The 21,994-nt window shown below is 42.9% G+C and overlaps 3 non-coding genes across 3 annotated transcripts; all 3 read left to right on the forward strand.

Annotated features, from left to right (window-relative positions):
• Window positions 1–18,843: 18,843 nt before the first annotated feature.
• On the forward strand, window positions 18,844–18,926 carry trnal-uaa (transfer RNA leucine (anticodon UAA)). Its single transcript has one exon. It is a non-coding gene; the product is annotated as a tRNA-Leu (tRNA).
• A 662-nt stretch (window positions 18,927–19,588) lies between these two features.
• Window positions 19,589–19,670, forward strand: trnas-aga (transfer RNA serine (anticodon AGA)). Its single transcript has one exon. It is a non-coding gene; the product is annotated as a tRNA-Ser (tRNA).
• Window positions 19,671–21,868: 2,198 nt separating this feature from the next.
• On the forward strand, window positions 21,869–21,952 carry trnal-uaa (transfer RNA leucine (anticodon UAA)). Its single transcript has one exon. It is a non-coding gene; the product is annotated as a tRNA-Leu (tRNA).
• The last annotated feature ends 42 nt before the right edge of the window (window positions 21,953–21,994 follow it).

Raw genomic sequence — 21,994 nt, forward strand, 5'->3', positions numbered from 1 at the left:
TTCCTCTGGTGGGGGAATCCAGATCAAGGGGGCTAATCTTAAAATTGTCACTTGGCTGTTCAAGGGAGATTTCAGAAAGCAGTTCTTCACACAAAGCATAGTAGAAATCTGGAACCGTCTCCCCCAGAAGGCTGTGGATGCTGGGGGTCAATTGAAGCTTTAAAGACTGAGTTCGATACGATTTTTGTTGGTTGAGGGTCTCAAAGGATACGGAACAAAGGCGAGTAAATGGAGTTGAGGTCCAGATCAGCCAACATCGAATAGAATGGCGGAACAAGCTGGAGGGTCTGAATGGCCTCCTCCTGTTCCTGTGCTCATGAGTGATTAAAGTTAGAGGTATGGCAAGCACCACAAGTGGGTTCTAATAGTGTCGACCCAACCCCCACAACAGTTTGTTACAACAACAATTTGCACCTGTGCTCGATCCTGCGGTAAACTTTGAAGAGGAGTGGTGTGAAATATTGGATAAGGTAAACATAACGAGAGAGGAAGTACTGGAGGGACTGGAATCCTTGATTGTTGATAGGTCAGCAGGACCGGATGGATTGTTTCCGAGGATATTGAAGGAAGCCAGGGAGGAAATAGCAGATGCTCTGAGGATCATTTTCCAATCCTCACTTGATACAGGGGAGGAACCAGAGGAATGGAATACTGCAAACGTAGTACCATTGTTTAAAAAGGGTACGAGGGAAAGGCCGAACAATTATAGGCCGGTCAGTCTTACCTCGATGGTAGGCAAAATATTAGAATCAATACTGAGAGATAGGATAAACTGTCACTTGGAAAGGCATGGTTTAATCAGGTATAGTCAGCATGGATTTGTTCAGGGAAGGTCATGCCTTACAAATCTGATTAAATTCTTTGAGGAAATGACAAGGAGGATGTTGTCTACATGGATTTTAGTAAGGCATTTGACAAGGTCCCACATGGCAGACTGGTCAGAAAGGTAAAAACCCATGGGATACAGGGAAATGTGGCCAATTGGATCCAAAATTGGCTCAGTAACAGGAAACAAAGGGTAAAAGTCGATGGATGTCTTTGCGAATGGAAATCCGTTTCCAGTGGTGTGTCACAGGGCTCAATGTTGGATCCCTTGCTGTTCGTGGTATATATTAATGATTTGAACTTGAATGTCGAGGGCATAATTGGTAAATTTGCAGACAACACAAAAATTGGCCGTGTAGTTGATAGTGAAGAGGATAGCTGTGGACTCCAAGAAGATATCAATGGGTTGGTGGAGTGGGCGGAAAAGTGGCAAATGGAGTTCAAACCAAAGAAGTGTGAGTTAATGTACTTAGGGAGGGCAAACAGTAAAAGGGAATACGCAGTAAATGGGAATATATTGAGAGGGGTAGAGGAAGTGAGAGACCTTGGAGCGCATGTGCACAGGTCCCTGAAGTTGGCAGCACAGGTAGATAAGGTTGTGAAGAAGGCATACGGAATGCTCTCCGTCATTAGAATACAAAAGCAGGGATGTAATGATGGAACTGTATAAAACGCTGGTAAGGCCACAGCTGGAGTATTGTGCGCAGTTCTGGTCACCATATTACAGGAAGGACGTAATTGCTGTGGAGAGAGTGCAGAGAAGATTTACAAGAACGTTGCCAGTGCTTGAAAGTTGCAGCTACGAGGAGAGGTTGGATAGGCTGGGGTTGGAGGCTGAGGGGTGACATGATTGAGGTCCACAAAATTATGAGTGGCCCAGATAGAGTAGACAGGAAGTACCTGTTTCCCCAAGCGGAGAGTTCAAGAACTAAACGACATCGATTTAAGCTGGTTGGCGGAAGGATTCGAGGAGACATGAGGAAAATCTTTTTTACCCAGAGGGTGGTGGGTGTATGGAATTCGCTGCCCGATTTGGTGGTAGAGGCAGGGACCCTCAACTCTTCTAAAAAGTCCCTGGATCTGCAGCCAAAGTGCTGAAAGCTGTAGGGCTCAGACCGGGTGCTGGGAGGTGGGATTAGAATGGGCACCTGGTTGTTCTACGAGCTGGTGAGGACTCGTTGGGCCGAATGGCCCCCTTCTATGCTGAATCTTTTCGATGGATCTATGGTTCTATCCCTTCTCAAAGCACTGACCTTGTCTCTCTTCCAGTTGGGTATTTTCACCGCTGATTTTCATTTGTCCCTTTCTGTAACTACTTTAATCCTAATTATATTATGATCACTATTACCCAGATGTTCTCCCAATGAAACACACTCCACTTGCCTTACTTCATTCCATAGAACTGGATCCAGCACTGCCTCCTTCCTCTTTGGGCTAGAAACATACGGATTAAGAAAGTTCTCCAAAACACATTTTAGAAATTCAACACCCTCCTTGTCCTATACGTTGTTTTCCCCCCCAGTCTTCTCTGTTTCTGTCGAAATAATTCCAATATCTAACCCAGATACAGTTTCCCTTCCTTGGCTTCATTAGAGTGAATCTACACTGTGCTCTCCATGGCGTTAATGTAGTTTCTATAATGGGATGCACAAAGCTGCACACAATACTCTGGAAATGTGGGCTAACCCATGTTTTGTACAAATTTGTCATTGCTTCTTTATATTTGTACTGTATGACCCTACTTATAAAATTCATAATGCTGTTTGCATTTGTTTATGATTTATGAAGCTGCCGTCACAATTCCATGGAATTACACATTTGACTACTTAATTCTCACTTTTATTCAACATCATTCGGCGTCTTTTCATTAACTGTATACACAAATTCATTGATTCGCTTCCAATATCGTTCACTTTACATTAAAATACAACTGCCTCGTGTCTGCTCAATCCAGCCAAGCTGCCTGCATCGTTCTTTAATGTTGTTATTGTCTTCCTCATATTTTGCCAAACTCTGCTTTTGTTTATCAGCAGAATTAGAGATTGCCCTCCGTCGGCCTAAGCCCAAATCATCTCTACAAACAGTGGGACTTCGTGGGGTTTGGCACATGGACATTCCTTGATTAACCCGAGCACTGCAACCTGCTCCACAGATTTAGATCCAATGATGGATTCTAAGAGTTTCTCCACAAATAAGGTTAGAACCACTGGTCTACACGTATCCAGTGGATTTCTCTCTCCGTTCCATGCCAAAAACAACAATTTAATTTCATACCAAGGCACCACAATGTCAGAACATACGGGGTCTTTCTCAATCAGCCCCAGGGAGCAGTGTTATCGCAGATTGGATGGCAAAAAAGTGAATCAGCCCCCAACCGAAGAGAATAACAATTAAAGCTTCATCCCAGTCATCATTCAGGGTGCAGTAAAATGAGTTAAAACCAAAGAGAAAACAGACAAATAACCAATAAATCTTCATCTTAGTCACTGTAGCTGGTCTCATCTTCGATAGCAGACTCCCTTAAGGTTGCCTCACAGTGGGACAAACCTATTTCAATGCGCTGTCTGTAGACAAACCAACTTATGTTGTTCTAACAAAAAGATTTGTGCGAGTCGTTGCCGAAATTAATGTATCTCATCAAGTCTGCCTATTATAGAAATCTCTTTCTGGTACAAGAATATTAGCCCAGTAATTACTTTTACTCATACTGTGGACAACTAATGAACACATTCCAATAAAAATCAACAACAACTTGCATTCACAGATCGCCTTTAATGGAATAAACATTCCCAAGTGGATTCACAGGGGCTGGAAGTAAAAGGCACAAACGGAATCAGGAGGTATGATGAAATCCTTCGGCAAGGAGGGTATAAGGGGGGTGTAAAACGAGAGACGGAGGGGATAAGGTTGGTTTTAGTTGTCTGAAGGAATGGCCACCAATGTTGGGATGAAGACAGAGGAGGCTGGTAAAGTATAACAATAACTACCTGGATTGATAAAGCGCCTTTAACATGGATAAAAATTAAAGGTGCTTCACGGAGATATAATCAGACAAAAATGGACCCCAGCCAAAGAAGAAGATATTCGTAGAGGGACAAAAGCTTGGTGCAAGCGATGGGTAGAAAGAAAGAAAGACAGTTTCATTTATACAGCGCATTTCACAATCTCAGTATATCCCAAAGTGCTTTGCAACCAAAGAAATACTGCTTCAATGTAAGAAACACAGCGGACATACTGCACACAGCAAGATCCCACAAACATCAATGTGAAATTGAACAGATCATCTGGTTTTAGTGATGTTGATTGAGGGATAAATATTGGCCAGGCCACCGTGGAGAACTTCCCTGCTCTCCTTCGAATAGTGCCATGGGATCTTGTACATCGACTTGAGGGGTCAGACGGACCCTCGGTTTAACGTCTCAACTTAAGGATAGCACCTCTGACAGTGCATCATTACCTCAGTACAGCACTGAAATGAAGATTTTGTGTTCAAGTCTCTGGAGTGGGTCGATGAACCCACAACCTTCTCAACTACTAACTCAGATGCAGGAGTCCCACCTACTGAATCACAGCTGACACCTGAAAGGGAGTAATGGAGATGGAGGGGCTGAGGGAGCACATTCTGGGGCGTGGATGTGGCTTAAGGATCAGCTGCGAAAAGGAGGGCAAAGAGAGTGTGCATACACAAGCAGCCAGGGGTGGAGGAGAGGAGAGAGGAGCTGTGAAGCTGGAGGATGTTGCAGAGATGGGGAGGGGTGAGGCTCTTATGTATTTAAGCGTAAGAACGAAAAAATAAAGACTTAGGAGACTGGGCGCCAATGCAGGTTAGTCGGGGCTTGGATGACTGGTGAAGGAGATGGTCAGGGTTAGGTTCCAAACAGCAGAGTTTTGGATGTGTTGAAGTTTTTGGAGATGCCGGAGAGGAGAACAAAGGCCAGAGAGGGTAGAAAGGCACGGCTCAGGGATTTAGTAGCAGATTGGCAGGGCGAGTGGAACGGGAGTTATTCCGGATCCGGAAGTCGGCGGTCTTTGTGATGGAGAGGATATGGGGTCAGAAGCTCAGCACGGGGTCGAATACGACGTCAAAGTTAAGAAAATTGAGGAATCTCAATGAGGCACTTTCAGTCTCCGTCCCCTAATATCACCCACAGTCATTTCCAGGCTGCAATCCTCAACCTGCCCTTTAACTCTCCTCGTGTCAGAGACTCAGAATTCATATTATAACTGGGAAACTGCAGGAAAAGAGTGAAACGGGTCTGGTTGAGTCCCTGGATTTAATGTACACTGCGGATAAATCGGTATAAATTATAAATGAATCGCTAAGAGTGAACATGGCCAATACAATTATATGAAAACTGTAAATGAAGCCGCTCATTATTGTTGGATCAGTCCTGTATGAGCACAGATTTTAACTTTATTCCTGAGAGAGGTCTCATTAAGATAATGTCCTGGACTTTGAGATGTTTGTGTTATATCCACCATAATATTTATATCGGAGTCAAAGCTTCTGATGTAATGTGTTTGTTTAAGTGACTGTAACTGATAGCAATGATCACGATGATAACCGTGTCAGTGGAGTCTTGTCCCCTGTATAAATCAGGGTTCATTGGAATGTATCAGCTCAGAGTACCTGCCGGAGTTATGTTTACCAGACCAACAGAAGTGACCGCTTCTCACATAAATGGAATATCCAATAATTTATCAGATAGAAGACATTTACTATCCTGCCCTTGCAGTAATTGGAGTGCCGGGTAAGCTGTTATCTCAGCTGTTAATGGTGTAAATCGGTGTTAACTGTGCTGCTGTACTTGGCAAAATATTTTTGCTCCCTGAATGTCTCACACAGTCACCTGTTCTGTTCTACCAGTTGACTGATGGAGTCTCCGCTCTTTCACTTACAGGACTGATCAGTAATGATATTTTTGTATTCAACCCTGACCTTGTTATTGGATAATTGTCTGCACTAAGTGCACTGTTCAATAATGGCATATCTTCAATTGTAAACATTCGATCTTGTAGCAATTCCTTTATATCTGTAATGAACTTTTTATGTCCAACCCTGGCATTGTCACTGAATTATTCTCTGTACTAAATGTATTGGAATCAGGTGTCTGGGCTAAGAGCTGGTATCAGACCATCAGGAGCTCGGAACAGTTTCATGTTGTGGAAAGAACGTGTCCTGCAGATTTTTTTCAAAAATGTGTTTTGAGTGATTGATAACGAGACAGCTCACGGTCTCAGTGTTACAAGGAGGCAGCGCAATGTCCTCCCTCCCCAGTAACATGGTTCAGTTTAACTGGGATTTCAATGTATTTATTGGTTCTCACTCTTTTGAAATATTATTTCATTGTGTGTATTTGGCGCAGCTCCAAAGTTCTGGCTACTGAACTGAATTTGCTGCTGACTCTTTCACATCTCCTTCTCTGTATCACGGTGGATGAGTTCATTGTAAAATGTAATGTTTTGAGGGTATGATAAATCAGTTTGCACTGTATCCATTGGAATCCTGAGCCCTTCTATTTATCTGTCGATTTTTTGCAGCAGCTGTGATGTTGGCGTTTTGTGAATTGAACAACAGCTCCATCTAATGGTGCACTTTATAATTACAGGAGAAGGAATTTCAATTATTGTGAGGTCTGTCTGGAAGAGACATTTGATTCTGTTTCTTCCATGATTTGCAGATGAAGTTAACAGTGTAGGTGAACAGGTGGAGACTTGGATCTTCTGTAGTAACATTAAACTATTCCACAGATGATTCACAATTTAACAAACTGGCACTGAGAATCGGATCCGTGGAACACGGGACTGGTGAACAGAATGTGCTGCAGGATGTTAGGATTGAATCGGATGTGAAAAGGGGCATTGAGAAAGAGTAGAGATGGCAGAATAATAGATAGAGAAGCGACAGAGACAGATACGGAGACGGAAAACGAGAGGGAGGGGGAAAAAGAACATGAGAAGAGAGAGAGAAAGAGAGAGAGAGAATGGGAGAGAGACAGAGATAAAGCGGCCATGCGGTGAATCATTCATCGGAATGAACTGTTGAAGCTTCCAGTACAATTATGAAGAGGTAATGTGACTTGAGGATGTCAATAGGAAGTTGTCAGATTGTGAGAGTTTTATTGCACTCTCGCTGAGTGTGTTTATCGCTATCAGGACCTCAGTCTATTTTGGTGATTGTTACTTTTCCTTATTCACTGACTGAATAAATAAACATAATTCAAATGTATTTAAAGAATAGAATTCGTGATTTCTTGATCCTAATGAATTATTAGGATACTGTATTCAAAAACTCAGAATCAGCAGAATTCACTGAAGAACGTGGTTGATTTAATTCATATCTTTTAATTTAGTTTTAATTGAATGTGCAAAGTAAATTTAATGAACACATTTTACATCCAACGAGCTGTTCCCTGACACCAATAACCACTGAAATGAACCGTTCAGTGTATTAGTTGGATTGTGTTAGTGGGGCCGATAGATTAGATTTCCTCTCACACTCTGCTGCAGTCTCTCCCTGTGAATCCCAGCCTCTCCAACCACCACATTGAATCCTCTGTCTCCTCATCCATTGCTTCAGTTTATCCGCTTTCCCAAACAATCTGTTCCTAACTCCCCTCCTGCTCCGACATGTCCTTTTCCTTGTCTCCCTCCCAATCTCACTCATTGCCTCGGTCTCCAGCTGCCTCTTCCAATCCGATCCGAAGCCTCAAACTCACGGCCACCGCTTTCGGCCTTTCCCCGTTTTGTGCCAGCCTCTGTCGGTTCTCTTAACCCAGGGCAACAAACCAGCTGCACCTCCCTTGTCCCCTTCCCTTCCCGGCCTTCGCTCTCTTTCCCGTCAATCTGGAGCCCAAATTCGGCTTTAACCCGGATTCCCGCTCGGTAAAACTCCTTCTCTCTTCCCCACCGGCACTGCGCTCTCACTCGGCCCTTCCAGTGGATCCGGTGCTCATTTATTCACTTTCTTTATCGCTCTCACAATTCGTTATTGATAATTGAGTTTATAAACATCTCTCAGCCTGAAAGCGCTGTCCAGGTTAATGAATCAGTTTCCACCGGTCGATGCAGCAACAAAGCTGGAAATTTAACCTCAGATCCTGTCAAATTGCTGCTTTGGCTCCAGGTCTGATCAGTAATTTCTCTGCTTCCTTGTCTCTCTCTTACAGTTAACTTGTTGGCGATTGTGATCCTGTCCCGAGGAAAGTGCGGGCTCTCCAAGTGTATCAGTCGCTACCTGCTGGGAATGGCAGCGGCCGATCTCCTGGTCGTTATCACTGATCTGATATTGACACGGGTTGGTCTAAGTTATTTCCCCAATTCATTCTTGTTCATTACTCCCGTGTGTCGTCCGATTATGTTCTTGGGTTCTGCAGCCACAGTGGTTTCTGTCTGGCTCACAGTCGCTTTCACCTTTGATCGATTTGTGGCCATTTGTTGTGAGAATCTTAAAACAAAATATTGCACCGAGAAAATGGCGGCTGTAGTTATAGGAACAGTGAGTGTGTTGGGCTGTTCAGAGAGTGTTCCCTGGTACTTCATATATCAACCTTACCTTATAATTGATAATGTTCCCCGGTATTGTGTCTTTAAACTGAACTTCCGCACTTCCCCAGTGTGGGCCGCATATGAGTTCGTTCACCTCATTTTAACCCCTTGTGTCCCGTTCTTTCTGATTTTGCTGCTCAATGTTCTGACGGTCAGACGTATTTTAGTGGCCAGTCGAGTCCGCAGGGGACTCCGGGGCCGCAGCAATGAAGAGAATCAGAAGGATCCAGAGATGGAGAACCGAAATAAATCCATCATTTTACTCTTCAGTATATCGGGCAGTTTTATCCTATTATGGGTGACCCAGGTTGTAAATAACATTTATCGGCGAATTTCAGACACTCGGTATTATAATTCCTACACTGACCCTCGTTATATCACAGAAGCCACATCACGAATGCTGCAGATTCTCAGTTCCTGCACAAACACGTGTATTTATGTCCTGACCCAGGCTAAATTCAGAGAGGAGCTGAAGAACGCGGTGAAATACCCACTCAATCTAATTGTTAAATTCGTTAAATCGTAGAAAGGGCTGAAGGGTTTCAAGCACAATAACTATTAGTAGCCATTTCATACTCCACCCCCTGCACTACCCACCGGATGGAAAGTACATTTTATATTCGCTGAAATAATCTTGCATCTGATTCTGATGTTACATTATATTGATAATCTGCCCCATTGAGGCGTGATTCGCTCTGCAGACAACGCATGAATTGTTGCTCCAACAGGCGGCACGAAAGAGCTCAACTGGACTTCAACGAAATGGCCGCCCTGCAAAATGGGCAAACCTGTCAATGAAAGTAGCTACTGTGGGCCTGATCAGAATGGGTGCACTCCACATAAATGGAGAGATAGACAGAGAGAGATAGACAGACAGACCAACAAACAGATAGATAGATAGTTAGATAGATAGATAGATAGTTAGATAGATAGATAGATAGATAGATAGATAGATAGATAGATAGATAAAGGCATGGAAAGGAAGAGACAGGGTTACACATAGAGATAAACTTACATATAGAGGCAGATAGAAAGGGGAAATGAGAGACAGTTAGAGCCATAAACAGAGAGAAAAGCAGATCATTGAGAAAGAACTAGTGAAGAAAGAGATAGAAAGGAAGACGTGGAGAAAAAGAAAGTGAAAGTGACCGAAGAGCAGAAAGCGGCAGAGAGAAAAGGACAGTTAACAAGTTGAAGAAAGACGGAAAGAAACAGAGTAAGAGATTTGGATGGAGAAACATCTCGAGACAATCAGAAAGAAAAAGGAATAAACAGAAAAGAGGGAGAGAGGGAGAAAGAATAAAGGGCAGAAACAGAGAGGGGACAGGAAGATAAATAGAAAAGACAAGAGAGATGGAAAAACATGAAAGGAGAAAAATATAATGAGAAAGAAATACAGGGAGAAAAAGCACAAACAGGAAAGGAGCATGTATACATTAGAAATCAGAGACAGGAAATGAATAACACAGATTAAGAGAAAGAGAGGGAATTTACCAGCGAGAGCTAGTTGAGAGAAACAGGTGGACAAATGGAGAAAGAAACTCAGAGGTGCAGAAGGAAAGTGGACAGGAAGTGAGAGGCACACAGGGAAAATTGCAAAGAGAGATTGAAACAGGGCAATAGAGACAAAAGAAGTGAAACAAAGAGAACTGGAGACACAGAAAGAATCAGTGCAGGAGAGAGACAGACTGCAAAAGAGACAAAGTGAGACAACAAAAGAAAGAGGCGGATATTTGCTGGTCTACAAATGGACAATGTAATTCATTAAAACGGAATTTGTATAGTGCCGTTTATATTAACACATCTCAAAACACTTTGCACAATGAATTAATTCTGAACTGCGGAGACAGCTATGTAAATAAATATGTTTATGAATATAATTACTATATATGTATCTGAACAGAAGAAATGGGTATTTTTATGTTGAAAAAAACATCCAATTTTACTGTTACTTTTTCTTCATTTGTATAAAAGATAATGTTGGACTAATGTGCAAGAATTAATGATACATTTACGTAGTCTGCGAACAACGAAATTAAAGTTGATTGTGAATTCATAAAAAAGAAGGAGATGGAGAAAGTGAAGAGAGAAATAAAGAAAAGGAGAGACAGAACAGAGAGAGTGAAAGGCAGAGCGAAAGAGAGAGAAAGAGTTGAAAAGGGGGTGAGAAGGCGAAAAAGACAGAGATAGACAGAGAGAGTGGGGAGAGAACGAGCGAGAGGGACAGCGAGGCAAATGGAAAGAAGAGATAAAGATGGAAGACAGAAACATCGAGATATAAAGAGAGAAGCAAAGGGTGACAGAGAAAAAATGTAGAAATGGAACAGTGATACAGAGATAGAAATTAAAAGAGGGTGCAGTAAAAAGACAGAAAAATGCCAGAAAGATGAATGAGAAAGATAAATATATTGACAGAGAGACAGAACCAGTGAAAGGCAGACAGATAAAAAAAACAGCAAGGTAGAGACAGGAATGTGATTAACACACAGATAGCACGAAATAATCATAAAACAACTCATTGTAATCAGCTTGGAGTGGGTGAGTGCAGAAGCAGAACAGCAGCACATGAAGCAGGCGAGCCAGTTAATGGCTGTTCTGGGGGAACAGGTTTTGGGTTTCATTTTGACAGTTGTAAAGATGATGCCTTGAGGCTGCACAATAAAGTCACTCAGTCTTGTGTAACTGACCCTGCCCTTTATTTACAGCAGGAGTTTTATCAGCTGCTCTGTACAGTGTGTAACTTTCCCAGTGAACTGCTGTATTCTGTATTAAATCAGCCTGTACTCTTACCCCTTCTGCTGTGTTCGTAAACTGGACAGGGTCCCACAGCACTGCAACAAAAAGCAAAATATTCTAAATCTGAAAGAACAAAGGTTATCGTTTCGGGCGTGGAGAATCTTCTTCATCAAAATTCATCCAATCAGAAAAATAGACGTGGGCTATCTACACGTATATAAATTTAAAAAAAACAATATTTAAGTATGCAAAAAGCACAAAGCAAGAGAGGAATCATGGGTAGAGGGGTGTATCAGATTATCTCAGTCAAATGACCCCATGCAGAATGAGAAAGATAGACAGTCTTGCATGTCTATAGCGCCTTTCCCAGTGTCACGTTGTCCCAAAGCGCTTTACAATCAATGAAATACTTTTAACTGCACTCACTATTGTAATGCAGGCAGCCAATTTGAGCACAGCAAGCTCCCATAAACAGCAATGAAGAATATGATGAGATAATCTATTTTAGGTCTTGGTTGAGTGATAAATATTGGCCAGGACATCGGGGAAAACTCCACTGCTCTTCGAATAGTACCATGGGATCTTTTACATCCACCTGTGAGGTCCTCAGTTTAACGACTCATCCTAAAGACGGCATCTCCAACAGTGAATCGCTCCCTCAGCACTGCACTGGAGTGTCAGCCGAGATTTTATGCTCAAATCCCTGGAGTGCAAACTGTGCCCAGGCAAGGACCATTTTTTACCAATCAATATTTGAAAGTTAAGCGTCCAGCAATCAGGCATCAGCTCATGTAACCTGAACTCCAGGTTACAACAATTCTCTCAAAATGATTGCTGATTTTATTTTCATCCGCCGTTTGTGCAGTGTCCATACAATAAGGTAAACGGAATAAAATGAAAACTAAAAAGATTCTTCATGATAACATGAATCAATACCAGCAGTGGTAATATAGGGAACGGCATCAAACAGGGAATGAGAGATGCATGTAACAAGGGTACTGTAGTTATCATGGGTGACTTTAATCTACACCTTGACTTGGCCAAACCAAATTGGTAATAATACTGTGGAGGATGAATTCCTGGAGTGAGTCTGAGATGTTTTTTTAGACCAGTACGTTGAGGAGACAACTCGGGAACAGGCTATCCCTAATTGGATATTGTGCAATGAGAAGGGGTTAATTAATGATCTTGTTTGCGTGGTCCTTTTGGAAAGAATGGCCATAACATGATAGAATTCTTCATTTAGATGGAAAGCGAAATAGTCCAATCGAAACTAGGGTCCTAAATCTAAACAAAGGAAACTAGGAAGAATGAGGAGTGAGTTGGCTGTGATAGATTGGGGATTACCATGATGGTGGATTGGCAATGGTTAACATTCAAGGAGTGAATGCATGAACTGCATCAATTATACATTCCTTTCTGGCGCAAAAACACAAAAGGAAGAGCGGCCCAACCATGGCTAACAAAAGAAATTAAGCATAATTTTAGATCCAAAGAGGAGTCATATAAAGTTGCCAGAAAATGTAGCAAGACTGAGGATTGGGATCAGTTTATAATTCAGCAAAAAAGATTAAAAGGGGAAAATAGAGCATGAGAGTAAACTTGCAAGGAACATAAAAGCAAACTGTTAAAGCTTCTGCAAGTATGTAAAAAGAAAAAGATTAGTGAAGACAAATGTAGGTGCCTCACAGTCAGAAACGGGAGCATTTATAATGGGGAACAAGGAAATGGCAGAGCAATTAAACAAATACTTTGGTTCTGTCTTCACGGAAGAGGACACAAACAACTTCACAGATATACTCGGGAACCAAGGGTCTAGTGAGAAGGAAGTGTTAAAGGAAATTAGTGTTAGTAAAAGAATAGTGCTGGAGAAATTAATGGGACTGAAAGCCGACAAATCCCCAGTGCCTGATAATCTGCATCCCAGAGTATTAAAATAGTTAGCTATGGAAATAGTGGATGCATTGGTTGTCATCTTCAAAAATTGTATAGTTTTTGGAGAAATGCCTGCAGATTGGAGGGTGGCAAAGGTAACCACACTATTTGGAAAAGGGGGGAGAGAGAAAGCAGGGAACTACAGACCGGTTAGCCTAACATCAGTAGTAGGGAAAATGCTCGAGTCGATTGTAAAGGATGTGATAACAGGACACTTCGAAAATATCAATGGGATTCGACAAAGTCAACATGGATTTATGAAAGGGAAATCTTGTTTGACAAACCTACTGGAGGTTTTTGAGGGTGTAACTGGTAGGATAGATAAGAGGGAACCAGTGGATGTGGTGCATTATGATTTTCAGAAGGCCTTTGAGAAACTCCCACATAAGAGGTTCGTGTACAAACTTAAATCACATGGGATTGGGGTTAATATACTGGCATGGATTGAAAATTGGTTAACAGACAGGAAACAGAGAGCAGGAATAAATGGGTCCTTTTCGGGGATGCACGTGGTAACTAGTGGGGGTACCGCAGGGATCCGTTCTTTGGTCCCCTGATTTGGATGAGGCAACCAAATGTAATATTTCCAAGTTTGCTGATGATACTAAACTAGGTGGGATGGTGAGTTGTGAGGATGATGCAAAGAGGCTTCAAGGCGATTTAGACGAGTTGATTGAGTGGGCAAATACATGGCAGATGCAGTATAACGTGGATAAATGTGAAGTTATCCACTTCGGATGGAAAAACAGAAAGGCAGAGTATTACTTAAATAGTGATAGATTGGGAAACGTTGATGTACAAAAGGACCTGGGTGTCCTTGTACACCAATCACTGAAAGCAAGCATGCAGGTGCAGCAAGCAGTTAGGAAGGCAAATGGTATGTTGGCCTTCATTGCAAGTGGATTTGAGTACAGGAGAAAAGATGTCTCACTGCAGTTTTCAGGGCCTTGGTGAGACCACACCTGTTTGTGTGCAGTTTTGGCCTCCTTACCTAAGAAAGGATACACTTGGCATGGAGGGAGTGCAGCGAAGTTTCACCAGATTGATTCTTGGTACAGCAGCGTTGTCGTATGAGGAGATATTCGGTCGACTAAGCCTGTATTCACCAGAGTTCAGAAGAAAAAGAGGGGATCTCATTGAAACGTATAAAGCTCTGACAGGGCGAGACAGGCTGGATGCAAGGACGATGTTTACCCTGGCTGGGGAGGCCAGAACGGGTCACAGGCTATGAAACGGAGCAGGACATTTCGGACTGAGATGAGGAGAAATTTCTTCATTCAGAGGGTGGTGAACCAATGGAATTCTCTACCCAGAAGGCTGTGGAGTCCATGTCACTGAAAATATTTAAGAAGGACATTGATAGATTTCTAGACACAGAAGGCATGAAGGGGTATGGGGAGAGAGCGGGAATATGGTATTGAGATAAAGAATCAGCCATGATCATATTGAACGGCGGAGCAGGCTCGAAGGGCCGAATGGTCCACTCCTGCTCCTATTTTCTTTGTTTCTATGTTTCGATGTAAAAAGTAAGAGAGTAGCAAAAGTAAACATTGGTCCCTTACAGGCTGAGACAGGAGAAATTATAATAGGTAATCAGGAAGAAGCAGATACGTTAAACAAATATTTTTTTTCTCTGTTTTCACAGTGGAAGACACTAAAAGCACAACAAAAATAATGGGGAACCAGGGGGTAAATGAGAGGAAGGAACTTAATACAATTAATATCACTGGAGAAAAAGTACTGGACAAACTAATGGGACTAAAAGCCGACAAATCCCCTGAACCTGATGGCCAACATCCGTGAGTTCGAAAAGAGGTGGCTGCAGAGATAGTGGATGCATCGGTTATGAGCTTCCCAAATTCTCTAGATTCTGGAATGGTCCCAGTGGATTGGAATGCAGCAAATGTTATCCCGCTTTTCAAGAAGGGAGGGGGAGAAAAAACAAGGAACGACAGGCCAATTAGCCTGACCTCTTGCCGTCGGGAATATGCTGGAATCCATTATTAAGGAAGTGGTAACAGGGCACTTAGAACATCATAATATGATTCGGCAGAGTCAACATGGTTTAATGAAAGGGAAATCGTGTTTGACAAATTTATTAGAGTTTTTTGAGAATGCAACTAGCAGGATAGATAAAGGTGAACCAATGGATGTCGTACATTTGGATTTTCAAAAGACATTCGATAAGATGCCACATCAAAGGTTGTTGCACAATGTAAGGGTTCATGGAGTTGGGATAATCCATTAGCACGGATAGAGGATTGGTTAACGGACAGAAAATAGAGTGCGGATAAATGGGTCATTTTCAGGTTGGCAGGATGTAACTAGTGGGGTACCGCAAGGATCGGAGCTTGGGCCTCAGCTATTTACAATCTATATCAATGGCTTAGATGAACAGACCGAGTGTAATGCATCCAAGTTTGCTGATGATACAAAGCTAGGTGGGAAAGTAAGCTGTGAGGAGGACACAAAGAGTCTGCAAAGGGATATAGACAGGCTAAGTGAATGGGTAAGAAGGTGCCAGGTGGAGTATGATGTGGGGAAATGTGAGGTTTTACAATTCGGTATGAAAAATAGAAAAGCAGATTATTTTTATATGTTGAGAAATTAGTAAAATTTGGTGTTCAGGAAGAATTGGGTGTCCTCGTACAAGAAACACAAAAAGTGATTATGCAGGTGCAGCAGCAATGAGTAAGGCAAACGGCATGTTGGCGTTTATTGCAAGGGGGTTGGAGTACAAGAGTAAGGAAGTCTTACTGCAGTTGTGCAGGGCATTGGTGAGACCTCACCTGTAGTACTGCGCACAGTTTTGGTCTCCTTATCTAAGGAAGGATATACTTGCCTTTGAGGCGGTGTCTGAAGGTTCACTAGATTAATTCCTGGGGTGAGAGGTTTGTCCTATGAAGAGAGGTTGAGTAGAATGGGACTATACTTTCTGGAGTTTAGAAGAATGAGAGGTGATTTCATTGGAACATATAAGATTCTGAGGGCGCTTGACAGGGTACATGCCGAGAGGCTGATTTCTCTGGCTGGAGAGTCGAGAAGTAGGGGGCATAGTCTCAGGGTAAGGGGTCGGCCATTCAAGACTGAGATGAGGAGGAATTTCTTCACGCAGAGGGTTGTGAATCTTAGGAATTCTCAACCCCAGAGGGCTGTGGATGCTGAGTCATTCAACATATTCAAGACTGAGATCGATAATTTTTTGGACTCTCGGGGAATCAAGGGATATTTGGATCGGGCGGGAAGTGGAGTTGAGGTCGAAGATCAACCATGATCTTATTGAATGGCGGTGCAGTTTCGAGGGGCCCAGTGGCCTACTCCTGCTCCTATTTTATGTTCTTATGTCCTTATATTGCTTCATGCTTTATTTAAAAAATTTAAATAAGTGATTTGATTCCCAAACAGAATTAAAACGATGGGATTCTTGTCATTCTCCAGTGATTTGAACCGGCCATTCCATATCCAGACCCAGTGCTACCATGAGGCTATCAATGTGTGTTCATGGATTTCCAAGTGTCTTATATATAATTCGTGTTGGAGAGAATGTTCCTGTCACGTTTTCAACATTGGAATCTGTGTATTCAGAGAGAAAAATCCACGCGGAAGACCAGGATTCAATTCCCCGACAGGGAGGTTACACTTTTGCTGTCTTTAATAGATTCACTTTCATTTCTCTTGTAATTTACCTGTAATATTGGATGCGGAAAATACACTGAAAGACAAACTCGGACCATCCCGATTTCCACAATTTAATTTCACTGATATTCCAGCGATTTTAAAAGCTGCTCTCTGCCTCACCCTTCACCTCGATATCAGAACCAACAGTTCATCTGTTTTTTGGTGGTGTTTTTTGAGGAAAGATTATCGTCCAGGTTTCCAGCCATGCGCACAGCAAGGTCCCACAAACCGCAATGACAAAGTAACAGGTACATAATGCAGATGGGAAACGAGTGCAACTGAGCAGTATGAAAGTGTAACGGGATTAAATTAAAGAGCTGCCTGGAGTGGGGTTCACCCGGTTGTGAACCAATTGGATCTTAAGTTCTTAACCACTCGGCCTGGTACTTAATGACACTTTATTTACCTTTCCACGGGCCACTGGTGAAAGAAGATGAACGACCACTTTTCCATCTCTTTGTTGGATCATGTCCAGAGTCAAATTATGTGAGGAACGCGGGAGAGAGTGAGGGAGAGAAAGAAAGAGACAGAGACCCCCTCAGAAAAACGGAGAAAATGTGTGGCGCGCGCACATACCAACACACACACCCAAACAGACAGAAACACATCGGGTGACTCAAACACACAGAGAGAGACAGACTATCGGTCATTTGGCACATTCTTTGTTCTATTTCCGTCGTCGATTTCGTGAAATCTTGCAGATCAATTCCAACGAGCATAAAACTCGAAGTGTTCAAAGCCGTGCATTTTTAATTCACTGAAGAATGAGAAGTTTGCTGCTTGTTAAACCGCTGATAATGGCATCCGCAGTCGGCAGGATCCGTACCTTCGCGGAAAGATCCCAATGGATTTCTGATCCATCGCCTTAACCACTCGGGGATACTCAGCACCATCTCAACACATCGACAAGCATGGAGGCGTGGGGTTAAAATATTAGACTAAAAATCCAACGGGTTTATACCCGCGTGGGTTCGAAACCCATTTCTGATAACTGTTATTTCCGTTCCATTTTGATACTGCTCATTGAAACTCTTGTTCCATCTGCCTCATGCACCTGTTACTCTGTCATTGCTGTTTGTGGGGCCTTGCTGGTCGCAAATTTCCAAACCTGGACGATAATGAACACCACCAAAAAGCAGATGAACTGACCATCCTTTTCATTGCTGTATGTGAGATCTTTCTGGTGAATCTCCTCTGCGCCCTTTCCGATGTCTTTGTCTCTCTGTCTCTCCCTGTCCTTCACCACGACGCCAACGAAGAACTGGCACAGGACGAAAAGTGAAGCTTTTGAAGGCAGCAAAAGTTCCACTTTCGGTCGGGGAATTGAACCGCGGGTGTTCGAGTTACAGGCGAGGATATTCACCACAATACTAACGAGGAGCTGGTGTAATCTGGTGATGGACACTCACCACAGATGGCGTTGGACACCCTTCAAATTTCAGTGAATCTATTTTGAACATTTATTTGATGACAATTTGCGAAACTTCCTTCTTCAACTAACACCACCAAAACGCAGATTAACTGGCCATTCATTTCATTGTTGTATGTGGGATATTTCTCGTAAACCTCCTCTGCGCCCCGATCAGGGCCTCTCTCACTCTCCGTCTCTCTTCCTGTGTCTCGCTCTCTGTTTCTCTCTCTCTCTCTGTTGCGGGCTGCTGAATCAGCCCGGGAATGCTCACAGCTCGATTCTGCGTCTTCATAACTTGCACATTGTTCGTGTTCTGAAATCGAGGTGAAGAGTGAGGCAGAGACCAGGTTTTAAAATCGCTGGAATATCAGTGAAATTAAATTGTGGAAAGTGGGATGGTCCGAGTTCGACTTTCAGTGTATTTTCCACATCAAATATTGGAGATAAATGAAAGTGAAGCTTTTAAAGGCAGAAACACCGGGACTTCGACATTGGAGAATTGAACCCTGATCAACCGCGTGACAGATGGGGATATTCAGCACGACACCAACGTGGAACGAGCGTGAGCAGTTGATGGACATTCCCCACAGATGGCGTTGGACACGCTGCAAATGTCATTGAATCCATTCCAACCATTTATTTGATGACAAAGCAAAGCGTAGAAGAAGTGACACTCAAGTACATTACATATAGAGCAAGATTCTGAAAAGACCAGGATGGCCGAGTGCTTAAGGCTTTGGACTTAAGATCCAATGGGTTTATACCCACGTAAGTTCGAACCCCACTCCTGGTCGATGTTACATTTTGATACTGATCATTGACTCTCTTTTGCAATTTGCATCACAGAATCATGGAAAGTTGACAGCACGGAAGGAGGCCTTTTGGCCCATCGTGTCCGTGCCGGCTCCATGCAAGACCAATCCAGCTAGTCCCACGACCCCGCCCTATCCCCCGAGCAATGCACTTTTGTTCCTTTCAAGAACTGATCCCGTTCCGTTTTGAAAGCCATCATTGTATCTGCCTCCATCAGCCACTTCGGGATGCTGAATTCGCCCGGGTCTCTTCACAACGCGACTCTGCCTTTCATTTCTTGCTCATTATTGTGGTTCCGACATCGAGGTGACGCGGAGAGTGAGATTTAATATCGCTGAAATATCAGTGAAATTATATTGTGGAAAGTGGGATTGTCCGAGTTCGTTTATCAGTGTTTTTTCACACGTCCAATGTTCGAGATAAATGATATCTTGAAAGGCAGAAGAAGTTCATCGTCCAGGTGTATTTGAAGCCAGGTCTACCATGCAATCGGTAGGGATACCCACCACTTTCCAAACGAGCAACGAGCGTGAACAAACGACCCCCTGACCGAAGGTTGATACCGATACCAGTTCTGCGGCTCGGTGACGCAGAGCGCTGGATTATTGCGATTTTAAGTGAGCAGCATGGTGCTTTCAGCAAGTAGTCGTGGCCGAGTGGTTAAGGCGATGGACTAGAAATCCATTGGGATCTCCCCGCGCAGGTTCGAATCCTGCCGACTACGGTTTAAAGTTATCATTTTATCTTTTAATCTCTGCGTTTCAACCGATGCGAGTGTGTGTGAAATGAAAATTCATTGTCAAGAAGTCGGAGCAGGACAATCGCGGACTCATCATACAATCGAGAATAGTCAACATGGTTTTATGAATGGGAAATCGTGTCTGACAATTTTATTAGAGTTATTTGAGGAAGTAACGATCAGGGTGGATAAAGGGTAACCAATGGATGCAGTATATTTGGATTTCCAAAAGGCATTCGATAAGGTGCCACATAAAAGGTGATATCCCTGCTGCTTGTTGTTCTCCACGCTTGCACCCACCCGTGCCTTCTGCCGCTTCCTGCCACTGCTTCTGACCTTTACCTCGCAGAGAATAACAGGCACAAGATAAGAGCTCATAGATTGGGGATTTGCTAACTCACAGAAAACAAAGAGTCGGGATTAAAAGTCATTTTCAAAATGGCAATCGGTAACTGGCGGGTGCCGCAGGGATCAGTGCTGGGGCCTCAACTATTTACAATATGTATCAATGACTTGGATGAAGGGACAGAGTGTATTGTGGCCAAATTTGCTGATGATACGAAAATAGGTGGAAAAGCAAGTTGCGAGGGTGTCACAAAGGATCTACAAAGGGATATTGACAGGTTAAGCGAATGGGCAAAAATTTGGCAGATGGAATATAAGGTGGGAAAATGTGAATTCATCCACTTTGGCAGGAAAAATAAAAAAGCAAAATATTATTTGAATGGAGAAATACTACAAAATGCTGCAGTACTGAGGGATATGAGTGTCATCGTACATGAAACACAAAAAGTCACCATGCAGGTGCAGCAGGTAATCCAGATGGCGAACGAAATATTGGACGATTGAGAGAAAGAAGAAGAAAATATTAACCATTTAATGATTCAACCGGAGCCGTTTTCCTGGGAGTCGGTTTTGAAACAGGACACAGTCTCAATTTGTTCCAATCTGTTTCCTTCTTTGACCCTGTGATTCTCAAATCTGCGGGTATTGGACAGATAGAGGGAGAGAGACTGACACAGACTCAGACAGACCGAGAGAGTCTCTTTCTGTCCCAGTGTCTCGCTCTCTTTCTGAGTGTCTCTCTTTCCCACTCTTTTCTTCGCACCCCACATCACTTTATTCTGGATCTTAACTAACAGAGAGATGGAAATGTGAACAGTGAGTCGTCTTTCAACAGTGGCCCGTGGAAAGTGAAACAAACTGTCATCAAATCGGTCATTTCATTAAAAGTTAAAGCTGGAAACAGGTACGGACGGGGATCGAACTCGCGCTTTTCTATTATAATGAGACCAACGCTTTTCCAATTGGCCACCGCACCCCACGCACCAAAAACGGATGATAATGTTCTTCATCGGGTGAAGTCAGATCAACAGCTTGAAGCAACTGATTGCGACAATCGACTGATTGAGGAGCATTGGATTTCGACTATTCCGCCTGAACTAATAATTTCATGACAGTTCATTTTACGGGCCATTGTGGAAAGATTCACAGAGAGAGAGATAGAAAGAGACAGAGAGAGAAAACGAGGGAGAGAGATGGAGACATGGGGAGAGAGAGATAGAGAGACCTTAATAGAGAGTTTTAAAATCGTTGGAGTATCAGTGAGATTAAATTTTGGAAAGTGGGATGGTCCGAGTTAGTCTTTCAATGTTTTTTCCACATCAAATATTGGAAATAAATTCCTTTCTGTATGTCTCTCTCTCTCTATTTTGAGCGGCTGAATTAGCCCGGGTCTGCAAACAGCTCGATTCTGCGGATTTATAACTTGCACATTATTAGTGTTCTGAAATCGAGGTGAAGAGTGAGGCAGAGAGCAGGTTTTAAAATCGCTGGAATATCAGTGAAATTAAATTGTGGAAAGTCGGATGGTCCGAGTTCGACTTTCAGTGTATTTTCCACATCAAATAGTGGAGATCAATGAAAGTGAAGCTTTTAAAGGCAACAACACCGGGATTTCGACATTGGAGAATTGAACCCTGATCAACCGCGTGACAGATGGGGATATTCAGCACAACAAGAAGGAGGAACTGGCGTGAGCAGTTGATGGACACTCCCCACTGTTGGCGTTGGACACGCTTCAAATTTCATTGAATCCATTCCAACCATTTATTTGATGACAAACAAAACCGTAGAAGAAGTGACTCTCAAGTACATTACACATGGAGCAACATTATGAAAGGACCAGGATGGCCGAGTGGTTAAGGCGTTGGATTTAAGATCCGATGGTTTTATCCCCGCGTGGGGTCCGAACCCCACTCCTGGTAGGTGCGGTTTGCGTTACATTTTGATACTGATCATTGACTCTC

The sequence above is a fragment of the Heptranchias perlo genome, unplaced genomic scaffold (genome assembly GCF_035084215.1).
Source record: "Heptranchias perlo isolate sHepPer1 unplaced genomic scaffold, sHepPer1.hap1 HAP1_SCAFFOLD_56, whole genome shotgun sequence".
NCBI lineage: Eukaryota > Metazoa > Chordata > Chondrichthyes > Hexanchiformes > Hexanchidae > Heptranchias > Heptranchias perlo.